This window comes from Amblyomma mixtum, chromosome 1 (assembly GCF_055824585.1).
Source record: "Amblyomma mixtum isolate Tamu chromosome 1, ASM5582458v1, whole genome shotgun sequence".
In the NCBI taxonomy this organism is placed as follows: Eukaryota; Metazoa; Arthropoda; class Arachnida; order Ixodida; family Ixodidae; genus Amblyomma; species Amblyomma mixtum.
Window position 1 is genome coordinate 162,549,700 of NC_143012.1, and position 26,751 is coordinate 162,576,450.

Below are 26,751 nucleotides of genomic sequence, written 5' to 3' on the forward strand. Positions count from 1 at the left end.
AAAGTGGCAAGATGAGTGTGAACAGCAACCGAGATCCCTAAACGAGCGATTTGACCTATTATTCGCTATTGCGGCCTCTGCCAAAAAGGCATCGAAATAGAAGTAGGTGAAAAAACTCTGCGTGAGTTTGCACGAGAACAGTGATTTTTGTACGATCACGTTCATTTTGCACACGAATGCGCAGAAATTGTGCGTTACCTGTACGCATTCTGTGCGTCCTGTGTGTACATGATCGCGTACTGTGAGCTGAAAGACGTACACGCACACTCTTTGTGTGTAAGAAATCGTGGACTCTCGTGGACAACTCTCTGTGCGTGGACATCTGCGTGCTGAGAGGGGGCTTGCCGAAGCTGTGCGTGCTTATGTGCATACTGAGCAAGCTCAGTGAGGCTGCGTGTGGCCATGTGTGCGTTTGCTTGCTTAGTAGCAACTTGTCGAGACTGTAAAGGCCCATTTAGGGTGAAAGCAAACAAAGTTCGAGCATTCAGTTAATGATTACTTCTCAATAATGAGCAATAAGCTCACGTTTTGCTGTTTTATAATTTTCGTCTTGGCGTAAGTACCCATTAATCATTTTCAACTTCAGCAAACAAATAACCAAAAAATTATCTTTTAGTGCAAAATGGTTCCCTTCGATACTGCAGGGACCTGTACATGACAACATGCACACTGAGCAAGAACTTGTCAACATTGCAAGTTCATTGTAAAATAATGTAAAAAACAAGCTTCTAATGACTCTTACAGCATCCTTCAGTTCTTCCTTTAACCAATTCTGAAAGTTACAGATATCTTATAGATGCATGATGAAAGCCATCCAGAGCATTTATGTTGTCGCCCGTCATGCAGACAGCCATATTTCGAAATCAGAAGGAACACAACCATTTGTTGCTTGCACTCGAAAGGAGTCAATCAATGGAATAACTCTGAAAGGGCAACAGTATTTGTTAGGTGCAACAAACAAGCTTGGGGATAAAATCAGGTTCAATCAAACATGACGTGCAGAAAGCGAATTGTGAGCTGTAACAGGAATGTTACGAGGCAATTTCTAAAACCATTTCCAAAGCAATTTCCAGTCATTAGCATAAATTTACATACACGTAAAAAAGCCATGTAAGCCTACATGAAAAGACAGTTTTGAAGTCACAGTTGGTGTCAAAAGTTCACAAATTAGTGCCCTCTCTCAATTTCAGTGACAAATCACAGATCGATTAATTAATTCCCAGTATGGCTCCAGAACAAATCCAATGAATCTCAAATGTGCGAAGTATATATACCACACATGTTGCCTGATTAGCACCAGCATTGCATGATGCATGACGAAGTATCACACTCTTCATTCTTCTTCAATCTGTTTTGAAATTTGCACTACCACAAAGACCATCTGGATGGACTATGATTCCATCATATTGCTGAGAGTCACATTTGGAGACCAAGAGCAACACAACAGTGTGCTGCACATGAGTGGATATAATGCACTGGGACAACTGTGCACAGTAAGGAACGTTTGTAAGGCGTCAGGTATTTGCTTGGGGAATGTAATCAGGTTCAGTTATGTTTCATGTGTAGAAAGGAAGATAAAAGTTGTAGCAGAACTATGAAATCCAACATCCAATACTGAACTTCCCCAGGTGATCTACACACACATAAAAAGCACGAAAGGATAAGCTCAGCGGTACTGTTAAGTTTGATGCCCTTTGAGGTTTGACTTGCGCATCTGTATGCAACCATCAGATACCATCTTGAAGTTACCAGAATGCCCAAAACAACTTTGTTGAACTGTTCTACTCTAAACTGAAATACTTTTCCTTAAAACATTTTTTTTTGCAACATGCTGTGTAGCTAATTATAAAATAAAGAAAAGAAGCTGATAAAATTTTCTCATCTCAAGCGTACTGATAAGTACACAAATCTGAGTGCTTTCAAGAGAGGTGACGCACCCGGTATTCAGTGTCCAGAAGCATACATAATGCTGCAGAATCCTATAGCAAGAAAATTTCTTTTAGTTGACAGATGGCTATGTCTGGTCACAAAGTCAATACCAAGTAAGGCGCATATCCTAACCTGCAATTACATGAAGCTGCACGTGCTTCATAGGCTGTAACTCCGCCAATAACTGCTACATATTTCCCACCTCTAGCACGAGTGCGGAATCAATATACAGCATGGAAACAGCAGTTTTGTTGCTTTAGCTTCTTTACTATGCTGTTTAGGCAAGAGACGAGTTGAAATATTTGCATGGGCAGTTCTCGATTGAAGTAACGTAAAAAACATCCGCACTCCTTTCTGCTGAAGCGACTGGTGGACCACTTTTGCATGTCGCATCTCGTATGACTTGCTAAGGGTCCAGACTGACACACGCACTTCGTCAAACCTTCACAGAAAACACTCTTCGCTTTTGCTATAAGCTCCGGCCACAGGCAGTAAGTGTCCCGTCACCGTTCACATCGCAAAAGAAGGCAGCGCTCGCAGGCGGTCAGTTTGAGCTGACAGCGACAGGCGTTGCAGGCACACCGCCGACTAAGTTTCCAAGGAAGCCACACTGTAGAAGGGCGCCGTCTTGTAATCGAAACACATCACAGAAACAATGGCCACTGTCGCTGCTTATGAGCCAGGCATTTTTGCAACGAAGTTAGCAGAGCAATAGGCCGAAAGGTTCGACTCATCAAACGACGGCACCGCACTGCTGACCTCATTATCGTTGTCGACCAGACATCCATAACACATATGCCCCGACGGATCGCTTCATTGGGAGCTGCTACTACTCTTGGATGAGAGGGCGCCCACCGGCAGCACACACCGGTAATCCTTCTTCTTTTGCGATTCCAGCACAGTAACAGCGGCGCACAAGACCGCCCAGCAGCAGCACGAGAAAACAAGCGAAGCTCACGGCGGTGATCTCAGAAACCATGCAGCATGTCGGATAGGCTTTGGATTTGACGCGCTAGACCATGCCCACTCACGCACGCACGCACGCACGCACGCATGTACCGACACGCATATTAATGCGTCCACGCGTCACAAATTTCTCAAGTTTTTAATGCTAATATGTGCACAAGAACTTAATTATTTTTGTAACGAAAGTTTCATTTGGTTTTAATCCTTTGCTATCGCACTGCCCAAAAGCATAGAGCCCGAAAGAGACGACCTGGAGGAATGCCTGGAGGCGATGCCTTTCTAAACGGGCCGAAGGAAGCCGGAACTGGCCGAAGCGCTAGCCAACGAACGCAGCGTCTGGGAAGGGACAGCATGGCGGACAGCGTTGCTACGTTTGTCGTCGTCCTCCTTTGTGGTGCCGAGGGCGTGAACCATCGCTGGCATGCGCATTTGTCACTCTTCCGATATGTGATGTGCCGACAGCAGTGAAATTCGCTGGTGCGATGTACGAAAACGTGGTAAGGTGCTGAGTAAACCTGTGTTTATAGCGTGCGTCAGCGTGCTCGACGGATAGCGCGTCGTCCTTTGCGCGCCTTCACTGGAAACGCTATGCTGACGGCGGGGCTCATTTCCTCCATGGCGGAGCAGCTGGTGGGACACCACTACCCGGGTGACATCTCGCATCTTGGGGGTAAGTTAATTTTCTTCGAACCTGTTCATTATTTCAAAGCCTTTGCGCACAACTGGCCACGTCAACACAGCTAGTACAGAGACGCGAAGACGCAGTGCCTATCGCGGCAGCACGCAGCGCTGAAAGGTTGTTTGCTGGCGGCACACGGGCATGAATGCGCGTGTAGTGTCAGTGGTCACACGGTCATGGTCAGTATGCCATGCAAGTATGCACAGCTGATCCGATCGCGGGGTGCACGATATCGGCGCCGTACTGCCGCCGTACTGCCATTCATCTCTCGCCGAGAATGGAATATGTGCCCGCGAATAGATCTTCGGCCCGGGCTTTACATTCTCGCCGCATGTTACGCTGTAATTGAAGTAACAGCGCTCGAGCAGTATAACTACGTAGACTGCGATTCAGCTGTATGCGTTAGGATTGAGCTTCCTCCTCTTTCACTTGTATTTCACTTGTACTTTTATAAATTGTGTATTTAAGGTACGAAGCTCCGTATGATCCAGCTGCGTTCGCACTTATAGCCGAGCCAGTGTAGTCGAGCCTTGAATAGCATAACGGTGAGATAAAAACAAATTGCTCTGAAGTTTTTCGCCTCTATTTTGGCATTCGCTTTTTCATACTTTGGCTCGGAGCTGAAATGGTACAAACAACTGCAAAATGCACACAGGTGCCCTAGCTCCATTTGGCCTAAATCCCGAAGTTGCAGTGAAATTTAAGGGTAATTGAGCCTTTAATATGTACGAAGAATAAACTTAATTGTTTCATGATTATAACCAATGGCGCAAATAAATCTGACTTTGACTTAAATATGCTGAGGTACCTCTCCAATACCTTATTTGATGTTAAAGGAAAAAGTGTGGTTTTTCTGCAATTGGCACTATTAATTCATCATACCTGTGAGAATGTGAAATCAGTGCTAATCATGCCAGATTTCAAATTGAGGGACGCATGCAGAATTTGAAGCAAACCAGCCTTCTACTGAAAATATCGTTCTGCTGTGGTCTGTTCTTTTGAATGGTGGCATGTATTGTAGAAACGATGCTGGATATCGATATGCAAGTGATGTCTCGTCTGAGGCTAGCTTGTGAATGACTGCCGTGGTTATGAATTTCTTGTTGCCTGGCCCACTTCGAAATGTGGTTAAACAGTCGTGTTCCTTTCTGCGACCGGCTCCTTTTTGTGCTTTGCATTTTGCCTTACATGCTTGATTCTAGTCCATTTTTTGCACTGTGCTGCTGTTAAATGTGTCTTTTTACCTTGCAGCAAGCTCCACATAGCTTTACCAGCAATGCCTCTTCCAAGCTCTCCAGTATAGCTGTGCCAGCCTTTCACTTGGTGCTAGGATGCCCAGCAAGCAAGCAGGCTTTTGAGGTAAGCACTGAAGACATCTTCCGACACAAGTAGCTTTTATTTTCCTAGTCCACTGCTACTAGTGTGACCCCTCGTTATGTTGATTTTTGCAAGTTAGGTTGCCTATTAAGGGCTCTCTTTTGTTTTTCACCTGCTGCTGTGGCCTACTGCATTGGTGTTCGGCTACTGAGCCCAAAGACGCGGGATTGAATTGTGGTGGCTTCGTTTCGACAAGGCGAAATGCATATTTGCTCGTGTGTTATGCAATGTCAGTGCATGTTAAAGAATCTTTGGTGGTCGAAATTTATGCACAGCCCTCCTCTATGAATGGAGCTATTGTTCAACTTTGAGGCATTAAAGGGACACTGATGGCAAGCTGAAGTTGACCTGTGATGATGAAGTTCCGCATCCTAACCACAAAGACGACACTTTTTCTGAAAGTGGAGCTTTATAAGCCAGAGAAAGCAAAACATACAATTGTCATCAGCACCGGCTGATATCGGAAGTAAATTGCGATGCGCTGACTCCGTTTTTTTTGGCACAGATTCCAGAGGCTAGGCTGAACTGCCATTCACCTCAGAACGGTTATCATGGAGTCCTTTGTGTAGACTTCATGAGTTCAAATCGAGTGTCGGGAAAATTTTTAAATGTAATTTTGCGCCAATCATTGTGTTGATGGCCTTTGCGCTGCTGTTAAAACCCGGGATAGCAGTATGGTATCCCATAAAACTAGGTTCAGGACTTGCAGGGAGTGGTTTATCACATTCCGCTAGCTTGTGCAAGAAACTACTTCAGGGATATGTGCAGGTGTCTTTAATGTGTTCCTGAGTGAGCACTAACTCGTTAGGGGGAAGGCAGCTTCTAATCTGGCACTACAGTGCCAATGTCGTGAGTGTAAATCATAAGATGACCCATCAGTGTGTACGCCTGATTTCTGTGACACTTCAGTGGTGTATAGAAGTGGTAAACAAATCTGTAAGGTATTTGATGCATATCTCCAAGGCAACGGCTGTATGAGTAGCGAAGCCATTAGTCAATCTTCAACGGAAAGAATTTTCTCTTTTTGATGACGTGCTTGTATATCAGTGACAGTTATTTGTTGTCCTGCCTTTCGCTGGTGTGGGTCATGTGTGGCGCATCTTCATGCGAGCCTTCTTTTCCTTCACAAAAAATTCAATTGATAGTCCAACCTGTTTTCTTCTCTTTTCCTGTGTTGCATCTTTTGGCTGGTTTTAAATCTGTAACTGAGCTCAGACCGTGATAATTACAGCCGGAAAACAGGGCTACTGAATGTGAGCTTGGCATACATGCGTACTGTATGTGTGAAAGTGCAGTTTACAATATTCAGAAATGCTTGATAGCCTTACAAGAATCTAAAATTTTGTTGGAATTCCTATTTCTTCTCTGTTCAAGTGTCGAGAGTTTTTCCGCTTCATCGTGTGATTAGAGCCACTTTGGTACTTAAGCTGAAATCTTTTCTTTAGCCTGCATGTTTCTCAATTTTTGGGACAGAAATGTGGAGGCTAATTAAAAGAGTTCAGCTTAAAAGAGTATAGACACCTAATCTTGGTGGCATGTTTTCTTCTCTATAATGCTGCGGAAGACACTACTATGCATGAATCACCATCTGGTATTCGCGTGAGACCGCTAAATAATTTATAATCAACTTTTTCTGCCATCCTGTTTCGGTGAACAATTTGACTATGGCTATGACATCAAAGAGAGGTTATAGGTCACGTGAGGCGTGGAAAAACTGCACTTATAATCGCTGCTTCATCATTTTAATTCGCTACAGCGCTGACGCCAGTATTCCTTAAGAGCCAGAAGTACCAATTGTATTACAGTTTTCCATGCCTCACGTGACCAATAACCTCGCTTTGACGTCACAGCCATCATTCAGCTGTCGAAACCGAAACAAATACAGCAGGAGAAAGAAATTTGATTATAAATTATTTAGCGGTCATAGGAGGATGCCATGTGGTAATTCATGTATAATACTTTATGCCTTATTACAAAGAAAAAAACACGTGCCAAACGATAAGGACAGCAAAGTGAGCTATGGAAAGAAAAATGATAAGTCTAACATTAAGAGACCAAAAGGGGGCGGAGTGGGTGAGGGAACAAACGCGGGTTAATGACATGCTACTTGAAATTAAGAGGAAGAAATGGGCCTGGGCGGGGCTTGTAATGGGAAGACAACATAACCGCTGGTCCTTAAGGGTAATGGAGTGGATTCCAAAAGAATGCAAGCATAGCAGGGGGCGGCAGAAACTTAGATGGGCGGATGAGGTTAAGAAGTGTACGGGGATATGGTGGCCACACCTAGCAAAGGACAGGGTTAATGTGGAGACATGGGTGAGTCCTTTGCCCTGCAGTGGGCCTAGTCAGGCTGATGATGATGGTTTGTGTCGCACCTGCTGCTTCGTGCTATCAGCTGGCCCATGCTTGGCCGACCAGACTAGCCAAATTTGTGATGTGGGTTTTCTATTGCACCCGCATTTGTGTACACAGAGGACTTGAATGGTAGCAGGCGATGCTGTGCATGTGTTCACGCCACAGCACACATGACCCACACTGAAAGCTTCTCTGCCTTTAGTAAGACAGCTGCATCAGTCTGGGGCATAACGTATCCCAGTGCTAGAGTATGAGTAAATTGCTCTCGAATTTTAATCTGGTATCAGGTAGCATAGCGCAAAAGAAGGCTAGCGTGGTTGCCTAATATTCTCTTGGGCAGCTGTGTTGGATTTTCAGTGCCTGTTAGTGTAATCCGTGAAAGTTCACTGTAAACCATTCGTTTCGATGTAAATTAGGAAGTCCTTAGAGCCCTGTACTTTTTAATGATAATAACAAGGTAATGCAGTAATTCAATTGTACCTGTTCTCTTTCAACACAGTAAAGTGCTGCTGGGTCGAGTTCACAGTTTTACTTTGTAGGTGTGCTCAGGCTGTCATCATCATCATCATCAGCAGCAGCAGCAGCCTGACTACACGCACTGCAGGGCAAAACCTCTCCCATGTCTCTCCAATTAACCCTGTCCTTTGCCAATTGTGGCCACCGTATCCCCGCAAACTTCTTAATCTCATCCGCCCACCTAATTTTCTGCCGCCCCCTGCTACATTTACCTTCTCATGGAATCCACTCTGTTACCCTCAAGGACCAGCGGTTGTCTTGCCTTCGCCTTACATTCCCTGCCCGAGCCCATTTCTTCCTTTTGATTTCAAATAGGATTTCATTAACCCGCGTTTTTTCCCTCATCCACTCCGCCCGCTTCCGGTCTCTTAACGTTACACCTATCATTTTTCTTTCCATAGCTCGCTGCGTTGTCCTTGAATTAAGCTGAACCCTCATTGTTAGCCTCCAGATTTCTGTCCCATAGGTGAGTACCGGTAGGATACAGCTTTTGTATATTTTTCTCTTCAGGGATATTGGTAAGCTACCGTTCATGATCTGAGAGAACCTGCCATATGCGCTCCACCCCATTCTTATTCTTCTAGTTATTTCCCTCTCATGATCCGGATCAGCGGTCACTACCTGCACTAAGTATACATATCCTCTTACTACTTCTAGCACCTCGCTACCAATTGTGAACTGCTGTTCCCTTGCTAGACTGTTGAGCATTACTTTGGTTTTCTGCGTGTTCATTTCTAGCCCCACAATTCTGCTCTGCCTGTCTAACTCATTCATCATGCTTTGCAGTTCATATCCTGAGTGGCTTAGCCAGGCAATGCCATCAGGGAATCTCAAATTACTTCGGTATTCTCCAGTAACTCTTCTCCCCAACTGTTCCCATTTCAGGCCCCGGAATACCTCCTGTAAACAGGCAGTGAATTGCATTGGTGAAATCGTGTCTCCCTGCCTGACACCTTGCCTTATTGGAATTTTATTGCTGACCTTATGGAGAACTATGGTAGCTGTGCAGTCGTTATAAATATCTTCCAATATTTTCACATAACACTCTTCTACACCCTGATTCCACAATGCCTGCATGACAGCTGTGGTTCCACCGAGTCAATTGCTGTCTGGTAGTCAATGAAGGCTATATATTGGGGTTGGTTGTATTCTGCCCATTTCTCTATCACCTGATTGATTGCATGAATGTGGTCTCTTGTTGAGTATCCTTTATGAAAGCCTGCCTGATCATTTGATTGATTGAATTCGAAGGTTGTCCTGAGTCTATTAGTGATTACCTTAGTAAATACCTTGTAGACAATGGATAGTAAGCTGATCGGTCTGCAAATCTTCAAGTCCTTGACATCTTCTTTATGAATTAAAATAATGTTCGCATTCTTTCAAGCTCCTGATACGCTCGTGGTCACGAGGCAAGCGTATGCAGAGTGGCTAGTTTCTCTAGCATAATCTCTCCTCCATCCTTCAACAAATCTGCTGTTACCTGATCCTCACCAGCTGCTTTACCCCTTTGCATTGCTCCTGAGGCTTTCTTTACTTCCTCCCTCGTTACTGGCGGGTGTCCCATTGCTGTGCTCTACTGCCTCTCTCTGTAACGTTCTGATTACATTCACTACTGTAGAGATTTGTGTAGAACTCTTCGGCTACTTTAACTATCTTATCCATATTGCTTATGACATTGCCCTCTTTGTCTTTTAGCGCATACATCTGGTTTTTACCAGTGATTAGTTTTCTCTTGACTGATTTTAGGCTACCTCCATGCTTTAGAGCATGCTAGGTTTTCTCCATGTTAAACTTTCTTATGTTGGCTACCTTGCACTTATAATTAACTTCGATAGCTCTCCTAGTCCTATTCTATCTCTGAAGTTAGACGTCCTCATGCTTTGGCGTTTCATCAGATCTTTCGTCTCCTGAGATAGCTTGCAGGTATCCTCTCGAATGATCTGACCACATACTTCTGCAGCATGCTGCAATGAATTTAAATATGTATTTAAAGATAACAGTTAAGGTGGGAGATTGAGCTTTGAGATTTGCACTTCAACTCGGGAGTTATGCCGCTGCTACACAGAATACTTGATCGCCGTAGAGATATTTCATCATCTCGCACCAAACTGCTGTGGAGCCACTGTCACAGTTGATAATTTTGCTGGGAAGCTGTTGTAGCACTCACGCAGTTTTGAAAAGGTGGTATTCATTGTTTTTGTGCTATTGGCAACAGTGATAATACGCTTGCTGCAGTGTTTTGTGGCCAGCCTTCTTTTTTTTTCAGTGAAATAAGTTGTACATTTCATGTTGAGTATTCTTTCAGCGATTAAATTGCTTTGATTTTATTCCTTAGTGTAAGTTGCGAGTGCTCCATGTCTGAGTGCAAATTTCTACCACTGAAAAGCCTTCAAAATCTTGATAGATGTCCACACTGTTCTAGGGACTCTGTGGCTATTGGAAATGCCCATTTAGCTGCATTCAAGTGCCACTGAGTTGATGGCCATTTGAAAGCCTTCAAAATGCCTGTGTGACACGGTTATTAGATTTTGTGCAGGTTTGATGCTGAGCAGCCTGCGTGCTTGAGTCGGGTTTTCCAATGTCTATTTCAAACCTGATACTTTTCGAAATCATCATTAGTTCATTAATAGAAGAACTACTTGTGCCCTTTTCTGGAATTTCCAGAAAACAAATTAACTGAATTTTTTTGCATATACTGCTACCTTTATGCAGGTGCTGCATAGTGAGAACCTGGATCAAGACGCCAACCTGCTGGACTTGGAGAAGCTGAAGAAATTGTTTAGCCACTGTGTGGCACCCGTCATGAGGGATGTGGCATTAATAAAGCCAGTTAAGGTGACCTTATCTATGTCCTTTTGCAAGCATGCTACACACATGAGAGCCATCCCACGAAGCACCATTGCTGCAAAGCTTGTTATCTCACAACATGCATGCTGAATGAGGCAGTGACAGACAGATGAGGAGGCCTTTAGGTAGGGCATTGGCGTAACGTGTTGAGCAGTGATGTAGGAGCCTTGCAGCCATGCAAGGTATTATCGGTATCATGATGGTAACTCCATTTGACACTGTCTAGTGCTCTGTGAGCCAGACAAGGCTCTTGAACATTCTGGGACTCACCCTTGGCTCTCGGACATTCTGGAAGCCCCACCCGGCTTGCGCATATCACGCGAGGATGTCTCCTGCTGTACGAGCCTTACGCGGCTTGCGCACTTTATGTGACAGATGTCTCGCATTTGCGAGCTTGCTCGGCTTGCGCAAATTGTGTGAAATATGTCTCGCGTTCTGCGACCTCGCTCAATCGTCACAATGTGCGTGGCAATAAACACGCAAAGATAGGCACGCAGAATCCACGTTCAGTATTTTCAATAGGGAATTAAGTGCCGTGAAGTTAATGACCGAGAGTTACATTGAACGTGTTCTGCGTACTCGCACGATCAAAATTGCTATGGAGGGCAGCACCGATACCGACCAGCCGCAAGCAAGGCTTTATGGTCCCCCTCCGCGTTTCTCCGCGAAGGCCGATGAGGACGTTGAAGACTGGATTCGCCTCTACGAACGGTATTCGACAGCAGTAGGATGGTCCGACGCGCAAAAAGCGAACAATCTGATTTTCGCTTTCGGCTACGAGGCCCGCCAGTGGTATAGTGCCGTCTTACGGGAGTCGCCACCACGGCAACTCGAAACCTGGGACCAATGGAAGCAGGCCGTCCGCGACAGTTTTTGCGGAGAAGATGTCAGGGACTGGGCATTTATCCAGCTTCAAGAGAGGCGACAGCAGCCCAGCGAAACACCTCGAGAGTATGTGGCGAGGATTCTCCATCTGTGTGCTCGGGCCAACACCTCGATGGCAGACACTGAAAAAGTGCGCTACCTGTTGCGGGGGTTGCGGCCAGAAATGATGGAAAGGGTAGCGATATCCACCCCAAAACACCGACTGAGTTCCTGCAGCACTTGCAACGGTTAACGCATGTAGGCGCTATGGCACGGCATGCCATGGCGGCCATGCCAACTCACCCCCTCCCAGGCTTTGCAGCGTCCTCGCCGTTTGTGGCAACGGCCTCCAATGATGCAAAACATACCACTGCGCCTGAGCACCAATGGGGGCTACCTCCGAGGCATGAGGCATCGACCCCACGGGTCGTAACGGCCGAGATGTTTGACGCCCTGCGGGAGAGCGTGAAGGCCCTGACCAGTGCCGTCGAACAATTAGCCCGGCCCGCTCCACGCAGGTTTCCAGGACGACAGTCGCGAAATCAGGCGGGGCAAATTATATGCTACCGATGTGGCCGATCAGGACATATAATGCGGCAGTGTAACACGCCGCCAGGGCCAATGGTGCCACAAGCCCCGCAGTCATCGGGAAACTAGGACGGCGGGGTCCCTGAGTTCCCCCCGAGACGAAAAAAGGTAACTCCCCAAGAGAAGCAAACTACGCTCACCAGTCGCATCTCATCGCCCTCCCTGTTACCGTGAGAGACCAGGAGGCCACAATGATAGTGGACACAGGCGCATCTGTGAACATCGCCTCGCGGAGCTTCATATCCAGGATAGGTGCGGAAGTCAGCGAATCTACGGCCGTACTCAGGAACGTCAACGGAAAGCTCGTCAGTGCAGCAGGCGAAGTGAGACTTAGCGTGCGGATTGGCCGGTAGAGCTGCAGGAATCCTTCGTGGTATTTGATACCCTGCCCTGCGACCTCTTGGGTGGAGTGCCTCTCTGTGGAAACTCGGAAATGGTGATCAGTTTCCCAAAGCGAACGGTCACACTACGAGGACACAGCGTGAAACTCCGGCTGAACGACCTCGACACGGATATGGTAAACCCGGAGGTCGCCTACAGTCAGCAACATATGCAGATCCCGCCATCCACTGAGGTCCTTGTTCCGGTCACGGTCCGCAATAACGGAGCATGTCTTGTAGAACCCCTAAGCCCTCCGCCGAATAGACCCCACCCAAGGATAGCCAGAGCTTTAACTGACGTACATAATAACACGACATATATCCGCGTCGCCAATCCAGGGTCAACCACCCTGAATGTTGCCAAGGGTACAGCTCTCGGGAAGACGACACCTCTCCTGAACGTCGACATCTGCGTAAGACCCCCCGTTATCCGCGGGTCCGGAGTAGACGAAGTGCAGTACGGCAACCAGTTAGACCTCGATCAGCGTCAGATGTTCCAGTCGCTGTTGGAAGAATATGAGCACCTATTCGCTAACCCAGGTGCGAGTCTCGGCCATACAGACGTAGTCGAGCACGAGATCAACACTGGTGACGCGAAACCTGTTCGACAGAATCCATACCGCAGCTCGGTGACGGAAAGGCAGAGAATTCAGGACCAGGTGGCGGAGATGTTAGAAAAAGGAGTCATAAGAGAATCCAGCAGCCCTTGGTCGTCCCCAGTGGTTCTCGTTCGCAAGCGAGATGGAGCCTGGCGTTTCTGCGTAGACTATAGGAAGCTCAATACAGTCACTAAAAAGGACGTACATCCGCTTCCTCGAGTAGACGACGTCGTGGATACATTACAAGGTTCGCATTTCTTCACGACACTGGACATGGCGTCTGGGTATTGGCAAGTTCCCATCCAGGAGGCTGACAAAGAGAAAACCGCCTTTTCCACGGGGCACGGACTCTACGAGTTCAATGTTGTCCCCTTTGGCCTCTGTGACGCTCCTGCCACGTTTCAACGCATGATTAACAAAGTATTAGCGTGCCAGCTCTGGAAAGTCTGCCTTGCATACCTTGACGATATCATCGTCTTCTCCAAGACCGCTGACGACCACTTAAGGGATCTCAGAAGTGTTCTCGGCGCACTGGATTCGGCGGGCCTCCGCCTACAGCCACGAAAGTGCCACATCGCAGCAGACAGTATTAAGTACCTGGGCCACATAATCGATGGACAGTCGGCAAGGCCCGACCCCAGCAACATCCGTGCAATCGAGCAAGCGATTGCACCGAAGAACGTGAAGCAAGTACGCAGCTTCCTTGGCCTCTGTAACTACTATAGACGCTTTGTGAAAAATTTTGCTCGCATCTCGCAGCCTCTCACGGAACTCACCAAAACTGGTAAAGCCTGGGACTGGAGTGACGAATGTCAAACAGCCTTCGAAGAGCTCAAGCACCGCCTAACCAATTCACCGGTACTGCGACTTTTCAATCCTGGGTTACCGGTTGAAGTACACACCGACGCCTGCGGGTATGGGATCGGCGCAGTCCTTGTACAGAAGAACGGTGCAGAAGAGTTCGTGGTCAGTTACGCCAGCCGACACCTAAATAAGGCCGAAAGGAATTACAGCACTACCGAACAAGAATGTCTTGCCGTAGTATTTGCGGTCAGACAATTTCGACCGTACCTGTTTGGAATTCCATTTACGGTTGTCACCGACCAGGCCAGTCTGACATGGCTCATGACAACCAAAAATCCGAGCGGCCGCCTCACGCGGTGGAGCCTGCTTCTCCAGGAGTTCAACGTCAGCCTCAAGCATCGGCCAGGTATCAAGAACTCGAACGCAGACGCTCTCTCCCGCCTCCCACATGATGCCAATGACACCCCCTCTTGCTTTGAAGATATGCCACTTTTCCTTGTGGACGAACAGAGGGAAAGGACGATCAAACTTCAGGAGGAAGACCACTTCTTAAAGCCAATTATCGACCACCTGAGAAACCCGGAGGAGCCGGTTCAGAGAAGAATCCGCCGGACAGCTAGAGCCTTCAGCCTACAAGATGGGGTACTGTTCAGAAGAGCCAAAGGTTTCGAAGAAGATAGACTAGCCCTCGCAGTTCCAAAACCACTACGCCGAGAAATTCTGGCGTCCTGTCACGATGACATAACGGCAGGGCACCTAGGCATGAAGAGAACTTTGGAGAAAATCAGCCAGCGCTACTTTTGGCCAAAAATGTTTGCCGAAATAACGAGATACGTCCTGTCCTGCCCCGACTGCCAAACGCGTAAGACCCCACCGACTAAACCATCCGGCCTGTTCAAGGGCGTCCGCAGAATTTTTTGCAGGGGGGGGGCCCCATTGGCTGTTGGCGCCGGAGGGGGGGGGGGGGGTTATGTTCGTAGCAAAAAGGCACTATTTGCGGAGTAAATTTATTTATTTATAAATAAATAAAATAAATAAGTAAAATACACACATGAAAGAAAAATTACAAACAGCAAATTAAAGCGTGGCTAGGAGAGATACATTGGAGTTTATCAACGAAGAAACAATTAAAATTAATAAAAATGCAAAAAGATACTATCACTTCGTGGAGAAGAGTGCTCAGTCTTGCTGCATACGGGTTCTCGACACACCCGGGATTGATGACCAGCACACAGCACAATATGTTCACAAACACGCAACGACAGTCAGTCAGTAAACAGCAACTGTAGACGCCTCGGATTTTTCTGGGCGAATTGCGTGATGACACGGGTGATAAATTCATTCCTGTGCTTCATTACACGCTCTCGGTGCACACTCATCATACAAAGGCCGTCCAGTCTGTCGTTTGTCATCGTTGAGCGTAGCCACGTTTTCACTCTCCTCATTGTACTGAAGGAGCGTTCGACCGTACAGGTAGTAACTGGCAAAGCCAGAGCCACCTCAATGGCTTTTGCAACACCAGGGAAGAATGTCTTGGCCTGATGTAGAAGCTCGCAGTAAGTTATTTCTGATGGGTCCCCAGTTTTGTTGCACCACATCTCGTACCAAGAGATGGCCTCTTCCTTGAAGTTGTCGATGCCGTAAAAGCACTGGAGTTCTTCGGCGAGAACAGCGAACTCAACACGGCTCAAGTGCTTCATTTTTGATGGATGCAGCTGGAGAAGTTTGAAGCTCCTCTCATTGCTTTCAGAAAAGCGCCGAGCTAAAGAAGCAGTGAGGGAGTCCAAGTACGGCACATATATTGCCACACGGTAGTATTCCTCCGGCGACTGAATCCCGTAGTTGTCTCGGTGGGCCTGACGAGAGACTTGTCTTGGCACAGATATCACCACATTTAAAGGGCCAGTCTACTCACCGAGATTAGTATATAAATAATGGCATATTCTGGTAGTTGGCACCCTATAACATCAATAACGATGGATCTGCGCCCGGTTTAGGCGGGAATTTATATTTTATTTCGGCGTTAAAAGTCGCGCAAAAATGCATGGTGGCGACCCCAAACGTTCATTTTGTTCAAGAAAGTGGTAGTCTTTTTTTGTAGAAGCATAAGTGAATATACTACGTAGGATTTGTATGCCCCAATGTCAAAGAAATGCACGTTTTGTTCTAGTAAACTGTAGAAGGCGTACCGCTCGCTTTTTCTGTAAATCACATGAATATTTATAGTTACACGTACGCAAAACGCAGGCACATTCCCACTTTTAGTTCAGCGTATGCTAGCAGAGATGCAAAAATAAACTCAGCCTATAGTGGCGCCATCTGGTCGTCAGGACGGGAACCATTACTGTAAACAAACCGACTCTCCACTTAAGCCTAGGAGCGGCAGAATCGTCACTCTAATTATTAAAATAGAGCAAATTTATCTCTTATATGTTTTCTTATAGGCGAGATGAGACGAAGCGAAAGACAGGCGCCCCATTTATGGCCAGTGAACGCACTGAAAAAGGCAGCAACAACGAGAATTCAGTCTGAAGCGAAAGGTCCGGCTTCGACGGGGGCCGCCATGTTTGTCGCCGCGCGGCGGAAATCCACATGGTTGCCAGAGGAGACTACCATCTCATACAGATGTGTTCCCACATTAATAAATTCTATTTTAAAATGTTCTACCGCACTCCTTGGAACCACAGCTGGCTAAACGGTAATTTGAATAAAGAGCTATCGGTTGCCGCAAAGAAAATATGGTCGATAAAATTCAGTAGACTGACCCTTTAAGTGATTGGCTGCCTCCCTTGCTGCATTCATGATGTTAGAGAACTCCTCTACAGCGTTCGTCCGGTGGCCGCGAAAAATACGTTGCAGCTCAGTGATGTGGTTATGCACAGAATGGAAGTCCATGGATACACCTTGCAGAATGTTCGTAACTGGTTCGAGCCGAGCGCTGTACTTCGCTACAATATGCAAGCAGACGATGAAAGATGAGCTTGTTGTTGCGCAGTAGAGGATGTGAGCTCGTTGTCTAGTTGCAGCGTTCGAGCATGATTCCGTGGACGCGAGCTCCTCGAGTGCTTCGACTATGGCCACGTAATGCTGAGAGAAGATCCTAATAGACTTATATTTTGCAGACCATCTTGTCTCACACAGCATCGGAATGTTCGGCACCAATTTTCTCCGGAGTACGCTCTCGCGGAAGAAGTTTATGGTTTGTTTGATTATGCCAATTTTGTTTCGAATTTCAGAGACGTCGTTCAGATCGTTGATGACGAGATTTAGTTTGTGACTTGCACAGTGGAAAAATAGTGCCTTCGGGAACTGTTTTTGTATAATTTTGTTCACTCCAGCTTCTTTTCCAGCCATTGTAGAGCATCCATCGTACCCCTGTCCAACGAGGTTCGAAAGAATCAGCCCGACATTCGTCAAAAACTTCAAGATTGCCGCGGCGATGCAAGCGGAGTTTAATTGCTCCAGCTCTACAAATCCCAAAAACTGCTCTCGAACGCACACTTCGGCTCCCGCCTTGTCAATAAAGCGAACGCCTATAGACATCTGCTCTTTTCCTGAAATATCTGCAGTTTCGTCAGCAAGAACGGAAAAAGCAAAAGCTTTGTTAGCTTCGGTAACTATCTGCTCTTTCAGGATGTCGCCACAGATTGTGATGATCTCGTTCTGGACGCGGACAGAAGTGTACTTGGCATTGCCAGCAGAAGAAGCGAAGTGCTCCTGAAGTAGAGTATCTCCAGCTTCTACACGAAAGTCAAGCAGATCATTGAAGACTCCACAATCGGACTGCTTGCCGCGAATTGGCAAGTCATGCGTCGCGCAAAAGACAATGGTGGAAACTATTGGAAATAGTTTCTCACGGTTCCTTTCAACTTGCGCGTGGAGTGCTCTGTTCAGCTGCTCTACAACGGGTAGCTGCTTGCCTTTCATCACATCCATAAAGTTCTGTGAGGCCGTCATTGCCTCCTGGTGCCATTGGGATTTTACGTGATCCCTGCACGCCTCGTGCATTTTTCTGTAGTTACTGAAAGCGCGCACGATAAAACTTCCTTGAGTACCCCGGTGAACACGTGGAGGAAAAATGACGCAAAAACGACAAATAGCGCCTTTCGCTGTCGCTGAGTACGCAAGCCAGGGGGCGTAATCTCCCAGCCATTGATGTCGAAAAGGCCTCTTTCCAGGTGTTACATCCTTCTTAAAATCGTATGTAACATTTGGTGACCATGGCTTAGTAAGAAGACGTAACTTCAAAAAGTCCGGTATGCCAGTGAGTTTAGCTTTGCCTAGAAACTCTCCTAAGTCATATTCTTGAGGCAAGTTATTTGTTTTCTTGATGTTGTCTCCGGACTTCGATCCCAAGCAAGGAGAAAGGGAATCGTCTCGGCTTACTGCGTGACCGGAGCTCGCTGGTGAAGTTCCTTCCATGGAGACGACGACGTCGGCTACTGTCCGGTGATGAAAGGTTGCATCGCTCTGGTCAAATCCGGACTTAAATCCCAAGAAAGGAGAAATGGAATCATCTCGGCCTGCTGCATTACCTGAACTCACTGTTGACAGAGTCCCTTCCATGGAGTCGACGACATCAGCTACTGTCCGGTGATAAAAGCTTGCATCACTCTGTTCAAATGCTACACCGTTGTCACATATCACACCAGAATCTGCAGGGGCGCATTTGGATAACGCTTCGTCAGACAACCGCTGACGCTTGAAGAAGCGCCGAATGTCCATCATTCGGAACCGCGCGAGACAAAGCTGGCTATGGAGTTCTTCGGGGTTGGTAGTGTTAAAAATATATACACATTGATTGAAAAAACGGTTGAATGCGTATACGTTGAAAACAAAAAATGACTATATATACAACGAAAACTTATTTACAAGATAAATGCACGCTCGCAGCTTCATACACCTCGCTCCATCTTGCTCGCGCAACCGCAAAGTCGAGTATTTGCACACACACTACTCGCCGCTCGTCGTTTTCTCGTCCGCTGTCTTGATTGTTCTCAGCTTCGTTGACAACCGGCCACTAAAAATACCGAAGCACAAACACAGAGGCGCGCACACATGCAAGGGCCTACTTGCCGCAGTATCCCCGAATACGCACTGTTGGAGTTGAGGGTTCAGGACAGGAGTGCCGCTGAGCGAAGAGGTAGATGGCGAAAGGAGAATAGGTTTATTTACATTTTACATTGGTGGTTAGAAGTGAGACGATTCTGCCGCATCCGTTGTCGAGTTTTATATCTGTTATAGCGGGACAATCTTTAGGGCCAAGCAACCCTGAGCTACCATGTGTCACGTGTTGGCGGCTTTCCCGCCAGTCTGTACCCTGCCACCAGCAATAAAGGACGTAACATATAATTGGCGACGAGGTAAAAATGGCAACTGCGCTGGGCACGATTGAGGAATTCGTTCCAACAGAGGCGACGTCTTGGCCCTTGTATTTGGAGCGCCTCGAATTTTTCTTTCAAGCAAACGACATCGACGGTAACGAGAAGAAGCGAGCAACGCTCTGCAGCGTTTGCGGCCCAGCAACGTATGCCATCGTTCGCTCCCTTTGTTCTCCGGATGCGCCGTCGGCCGTGGCCTACGATGAGATCGTCAGGCGTCTCTCAAACCACTTCTCGCCGCGACCGTCGGTGACAGTACAGCGTTTCAAGTTTGGCACACGTCAACAGCAGCCCGGTGAGTCAATTGCCGACTACATCGCAGAATTGCGACGTCTCTCGGAACACTGCGATTTCGGTGCGTCGCTCGATGACATGTTGCGCGACCGGCTAGTGTGCGGGGTGCGAAGCGAGACCCTTCAGCGTCGGTTGCTGGCGGAGCCGGAGCTTACGTTTGCTACAGCTCGGGAGAAAGCCATTGCAATGGAATCTGCGCAGCGACAGACCGAGCAAATTCGCGGCAGTGCCGCATCGTGTGAAGTTGGCAGCGTGAGCGGGCAGCGTTTCGACCCGTGTGTTGCGAAGGTCTCTGCGCCAGTGACAGCCAAGGAGGGTACCCATAAGCAGGCTGGTTCGCCTGGGAGCACAAGCGTATGTTTCCGCTGCAAGGGTGCGCATTCGCCAAGCAGTTGCCCATTCATGAATATGCAGTGCCACTTCTGCAAGCAACGAGGGCACATAGTGAGAGCATGCAGGAGGAAGGCGGCAGCTCGCGCTTCGGCTGAACCCAACTCTCAGAACAAAAAACGGGCCAGTGGAGGCCGTCACAAGAATGCTGCGTCGGACGTTTACGACGTGTTCGTGCTGTCTGGTGAAGAGCCAGCCGTGAGAGTGGAAGTGCGCGTCAACGGAAGTCCCCTAGAGATGGAGGTGGACTCTGGTGCAGTGTGTTCAGTCATCAACGACCGGACTATGCAGAAGCTGCGAATATCGAAAAGGGCGTTGCGCCCAAGTACTCTTCATCTCCGAGCTTACAATAACAAGGAACTACGAGTGTTGGGTGAACTGACCGTGAAGGTGGAATTCAAGGGGCAGGAACATCGCCTGCGATTGGTGGTGGTTAAGGGTGCTAGTATCGGACTTCTCGGTCGGGACTGGTTCAAGTCTTTGGGAATAAGTCTGAGTGGTGTTCACAGTGTGTACGAGCCGAGTCGAACTGGCAGTAGGGGAACAACAGCCTTGCTCAAGAAGTATTCTTCAGTCTTTGAGCCTGGACTTGGGACAAGTAAAGGGCCTCCTGTACGCATAGAGGTGAACCCGGCAGCTCCGCCGCGATTTCTGAAGCCACGACAAGTACCGTTTGCATTGAGACCGAAGGTGGACGAAGCACTGGACAAGTTGGTGAGCCAAGGCATTTTCCAGCCTGTGCGGCACTCGAAGTGGGCAACACCTGTCGTTCCAGTTGTCAAAAAAGATGGATCGATAAGGATCTGTGGGGACTACAAGAGCACAGTCAATCGTGTAGTGCAGTGGGAAACGTATCCCCTGCCGACACCGGAGCAGCTGTTTGCCAGGCTGGCAGGTTGCTCGAAGTTTTCAAGGCTAGACCTCGGACAGGCGTATCAACAGAAGACTGTTGATGAAGAAACAGCTGACTTGTTGACGGTTACAACACATCGGGGACTGTTCCGCGTAACCCGTCTTCAATTTGGCGTGGCAGTGGCAGTGGCTATCTTTCAGAGGTACATGGAAGAACTGTTGCATGGAATTGATGGTGTTCTTGTGTTCTTGGATGACATCTTGATCGGTGGAAAGGATGAGGTGCAGCACAATGCTCGTTTACAAGAAGTGCTCAAAAGAATTCATGAAGACGGTCTGCGACTAAAGTTTGACGAATGTCAATTTGGTGTTGAGGAAGTGTGTTACTTGGGATTCCGTGTGAACTCTGCAGGTGTGCAGCCGACAGAAGACAAGGTGCGTGCTATTCACAAGGCCCCAGAGCCGACATGCAAAAAGGAACTTCAAGCCTTTTTAGGAGCTCTGAACTTTTACAACAAGTTTCTTAAAGGAGCAGCTCATGCCTTGGAGCCACTGTACCGGCTGTTGGACAAGGGTCGCGAGTGGCGTTGGATGGAAGCTGAGGCGGAAGCATTTCGCCAGGCGAAAGATCTGCTACAGTCATCACATGTTCTGGTGCACTATGATGTCAACAAACCCCTAGTGCTGGCCTGTGACGCATCCCCGTACGGACTGGGTGCTGTGTTGAGTCATGTGTGCGAAGATGGCAGCGAGAGACCGGTTGCATATGCGTCGAGAACTATGAGTGCGGCAGAACGGAATTATGCCCAGACAGACCGAGAAGCGCTCGCCATCGGCTTTGGCATAAAGAAGTATCATCAGTTTCTATATGGGAGACATTTCAAAATTGTGACAGACCACAAACCCCTCTTAGGACTGTTGCACCATGCCAAGCCCATTCCCCAGGTGCTATCACCACGGATGCTGCGTTGGACCCTCATGTTATCGGCTTATGACTATGAAATTGAGTATCGACCAGCGGAGAAGCTTTCCAATGCTGATGCATTCAGTCGTTTACCACTGAGAGCCAGTAGGGCAGAGGAAGAGGAGCAGCGTCTTGGGGAAGTAGGGATGCTGGAAATGGCGCCGGAAGTAGCATGGAACTCTAGGAAGGTGGCAAGATTCACGTCAAGGGATAAGCTGTTGGCTAGAGTCTGCAATTGGGTGCAGCATGGGTGGCCAGAGGGTAAGCTGCCAGAAGAGTTTGCAGCGTTTGTGAGCCGCAAGCATGAACTGTCGGTGTACCAAGGTTGTTTGCTGTGGGGCAGTCGTGTGGTCATTCCAGAGCCAGCTCGACCGTATGTCATGGACATTCTTCACACAGCTCATCCAGGAATTGTCAAGATGAAGGGGCTTGCCAGAGGAGCCGTGTGGTGGCCAGGAATCGACAGAGATGTTGAGCAGAAGGTGAGAGACTGTGCACGTTGTCAGGAATCCAGGTCTGCGCCAGCAGCTGCAAAGATTCACCCTTGGGAATTCACCAAGCGTCCTTGGACAAGACTACACATCGATTTTGCTGGGCCCTTCCAAGGCAAAGTTTTCCTCATTGTGGATGCTGTCACAGGACCAGTGTCGTACTTGGTCGTCACCAAGGACGGTCGTCGATGGAGACGTCATGTTGACCAACTCAGAAGTCGTTCTGCCAGCTACGCATTGGACAGTTTCGCTTCTGGGATGTGTGAAGAGGAGGAACCGCTGGTTGCTTCCCCGGCAGGGTGTTCCGGGCTTGGCATTCCTTCAAGCCTAGAGGACCCTGGAAGACGGGACCAAGGAGAAAGACTGGAGGAGGCTGCAGCGCCCAGTACCGAATCTGCTTCCTGTGGTGAGGACCGTGAAGCGAGTGCTTCCCTTCAAGTCCAGCGACCACAGCGCCAACGCAGCCGCCCTGCGTATCTGAAGGACTTCGTGACGTAGGGGGGAGGAGTGTTATAGCGGGACAATCTTTAGGGCCAAGCAACCCTGAGCTACCATGTGTCACGTGTTGGCGGCTTTCCCGCCAGTCTGTACCCTGCCACCAGCAATAAAGGACGTAACAATATCCTTCTTGTTCCCTAAAGTCCCTAGGTTGAGGACGCCCTTGCCGGAGTGGGAGGGGCCTAGAGCTTTCACCTGTGCGCACACACACGACACTGCACTCATGGTCACGCCCCCTTCACATGTGGAGTCTGAGGGAAAGAAGGTTGTCGTCGAGGTAGCGTTGACGGCGGTAGGTGATGGCCTCCGGCCAGCCGAAGGTTTCTGCGGGTCACCGACATCTGTTGATCATCAAATGCCACCCGCCGCTCGAGGCCAGACGCGAGGTCACGAAAACGCCGAAAGTGGTTCCTCGTGCTTGGGTCGGAGATGAGGCCCGCCAGCTTGTCGCGGTGCTTGGGCACGCCAAAGAGCAACCGGAGACGAGGCCCTTTGTTCCCTGGCACGGTCACGGCAAATGGGGAAGATAACGTTCGTCTCCCCGAGGCGGCGGCGGCGTTCTACACGTGCAGGCACTTTATGAAGGGGGTCTGGTTTTGTTCCTGCACTCCAACCGGGCAAACTCCGTAATTGAAGTCAGCTGGCACCTGGGTCCTCTCGGTGCTTGTGGTCCATGGCGGCAGGCCCGAAAGCAATCACCCTCAAGTCGCTAGCAGCCATACACAGTAGAAACAGGCGTGCTGGCGGCCACCCGGCGAGACTTGTTGTCGTCGTTCCTAATAGCACTTTGGGGGTGAAAGGAACGCCTCGCGACTTCCGAGGGGAAGGGACACTCGCCACTCCGGTCGGAAAATTTGTTTTGTGTGTTTTTATGGGGTTCAGAGCCCCAAAACGACTCAGGCTATGAGGGACAGAGTAGTACAGAGTTCCGGATAATGTCGACCACCTGGGTCTCTTTACCATGCACTGACATCGCACAGTACATGGGCGCTGTTGGGATTTGAGGCCCAGCCAGAGGTGACAGGCGAGCCAGGCGAGCCAGGCAGGCGCCATCGGGCTGCCTTGACCAAAGGCGCTGGCTTCCGGAGAAGATGCAAGGAACGCTGGTGTGGGGGCGCCTCTGGAGACTGCGTCGCCGTGAACAAAAGCAACTGCTAATCCCCTTTGCCGAAGATTCTGAAAGCGGCGCTTCTACCGAACTGCGCTCTCCCGTGGATCGGAGGAGACAGCGAGCGGCGGCGGCGCCAACTCATCGCCTGCTTGCCCTTGAGCAGCCCGACAAAGCGGGGGTGGACACGGCTGATTTGTCCCTCCCTCCTGAAGAATTCATCGGTGGCCGGATTGTGCACTGTCTGCCTCCGTGTGGCTATCTCTCTAGAGATCAAAGAAACAGGCACCCATCTCAAGACGCCTCGAAACACATGCTCGCCGGTGCCGCTGTATGTCTGCAACGACGCGTCCCCGGACGCGGCACTTCGCAGATGTGACCCAAAGCTGGAAGCGGGGCCGCTTTTACTCTTTTTGCTGAGCGCACCGCCGCCCCTGGTGTGCGGCCATCACTCACGGTTAGAGTGAGTGAATTTCCAGGGGGGTGCAGCCGCCCCCCCTTGCCCCCCCCTCCGGACGCCCATGGGCCTGTTGCAGCCCGTACCGCCCGCTCGGCGCCCTTTTCAGCGGCTCGGAATGGATTTTTTGGGTCCCCTAACGCAGTCCTCGGAAGGAAACCGGCATGTGATTGCACTAATTGACTATCACACTAAGTGGGGTGAAACGGTCGCCGTGCCGGAAGCAACAGCTGCAAACGCCGCGAAGGCATTCCTGGAAAGAGTTGTCCTACGGCACGGAGCGCCGGAGCAAGTAATCACAGACCGAGGACAGCATTTTGTGGCTGATATGATAGAAGAGCTGTTCCATCTCACTAACACGAACCACACGCGTACAACGGCGTATCATCCTCAAACAAACGGCCTTTGCGAGCGCTTCAACCGGACACTCGCCGAGATGATCAGTCAATATATGTCTCGTCCGATCACCGCGACTGGGATCAATTTCTCCCCTTCGTGATGTTCGCTTACAACTCATCCGTACAAGAGACGACTGGTTATTCTCCATTTTTTTTTGCTGTATGGTCACGAGCCAACATTGCCAATTGATGCAGCCCTAGGGGCAGTCCCTGGGGGTACGATGGGTCCGACAAACGAGGAGACAGCGCGCCGATGGAATAACGCGAGACACCTGGTGCTAGAACGAGAACGAAGGGCACAAGAGGCAAATAAGCTGCGGTACGATCAAACACACCGCATGCAGCCACTGACCGCTGGAGATCTCGTCTATGTACGTATGCCTACATCCAAGCGAGGCCGTACATCGAAATTTCTGCACCCCTACCATGGTCCCTTCCGCCTTGTGAGACAAACCGCAGAAAACGACTGGGAAGTAGAGAATAGCCGCGGACGTCGCGACATTGTCAACATTAACCGGATCAAGCCCTACGTTGACCGCGATGAAAACCCAGCCCCCAGCCCCAAGGAACGCAACTCCGGAGAGCGCGCCACCACCGGTACAGAGGATGCCACAGAACCAGAAGAGAGCACAGATGAGCTCTCATGTAGTGACAGTGACGATGACGAATTCTTCGATGCATCGGACACGTTCCCATGCGACAACACCGAGACTACCAGTGAAAGGACCCGTCGCCATATAGTACCTCCACGACGTGATGACTTTATCTACTATTAACCGGCGTGTGTGCATGTGAGTGAATTCGTAAGTGAGACACCATACGTGCGTGTGTGAGTGCGGGAAAAGGCGTACACGAGAAATCAAACTGGACGCAGGAACCACATCTACATCATGCTAACTGGAACCGTCATTTTGTGCGCGCACGTGCGTAAACAAGTGTAGCACGCGTTTGTGCTCCGCGGAAGAAGAAGGAACTTCGGCTTCACTCCCTCTCCCCTGAAGCTCACAGTGAACTCGCGCGAAACGGCTGCGTGACTGACTGTGCTCTGCAAGCTGTGGAACTAGCAAAGAAAGTGCAACAATTCAAAAACTACCGCCATATGTAGAGTGTGTGCAGCGTTGTGAATTCTTTTTTTTTTGTGTGTGTGTTTTGTTGTACCGAGAACCTGTGAGTGAGGACACTCACCAGTTTTTGTACCGGGGAGGAATGTAGCGCAGCAGCGCCACCTGTACTCGTGAAGTAGAAATAAGAAGCACGAACAGCCTGCGATGAGGTCCGACAGGAGGAGCCACGGAAGTTAACGACTCCTTTCACTCCCGTGGTGCAATCGGCAACAACCCAAAAGTTAACGACTCCTTTCACTCCCGTGGTGCAATCGGGAGGATATAAAATGGGCAGTCGGGAGCGAAGGGAACGAGTGGTCCCCGGAGCTAGAAGGGAGCATAAGCCCTCTCTCCTTAGTTCGCCGTGGGCCGTCGGAGTTAGCGTTGCGGCACTGGTACCCACCAGAAGCCCTCACTGATCCGATGGTTCCCGGTCGAGGCAGTGTAGACTCCCCACGCTCGGACCCGAGGACTTAGCGTTGCGGCACTGGCACCCACCAGAAGCCCTCGTTACTTCCACGGCCTCCGGTCAGTCCCCCTTATCGACAGTCGCAGCGCCCCGCTGCATTGGCAGTTTATGTCCCCTGTCGGACCTGTACGCAGTATTTTGTCTTTCGAAGAGAAAACCCCCTAGTCTGTTCCCTGGGCTGCACAACCAACTCGTCGCACATCAAAGGTGTTCGAAGTACCCGCGACAACGCTGTAGCAGAAAAAAAATTTTAAACGAGAAATAATCAAAGCAAAGTTATCTGATTAATGGCTAAAAGGCTAAAATGAAAACAAGAGTGAAGTTTTAGGAGTCATGGCTAGGCGGCGCGAGCCACCGTCTGATTTGAATAGTTCGGCCTCATTCATTCATCCATCTACCTCTTTTCCCCCCTTGCACTTTACAAAGAAGAATCCATACCTCC

General features: G+C 49.0%; 1 long non-coding RNA gene across 1 annotated transcript; it reads left to right on the plus strand.

Moving 5' to 3' along the window:
- The first annotated feature begins 2,763 nt into the window (after window positions 1–2,763).
- LOC149369584 (uncharacterized) lies at window positions 2,764–10,661 on the plus strand. Its single transcript, XR_016285411.1, has 3 exons — window positions 2,764–3,565; window positions 4,826–4,933; window positions 10,535–10,661. It is a non-coding gene; the product is annotated as an uncharacterized LOC149369584 (long non-coding RNA).
- The last annotated feature ends 16,090 nt before the right edge of the window (window positions 10,662–26,751 follow it).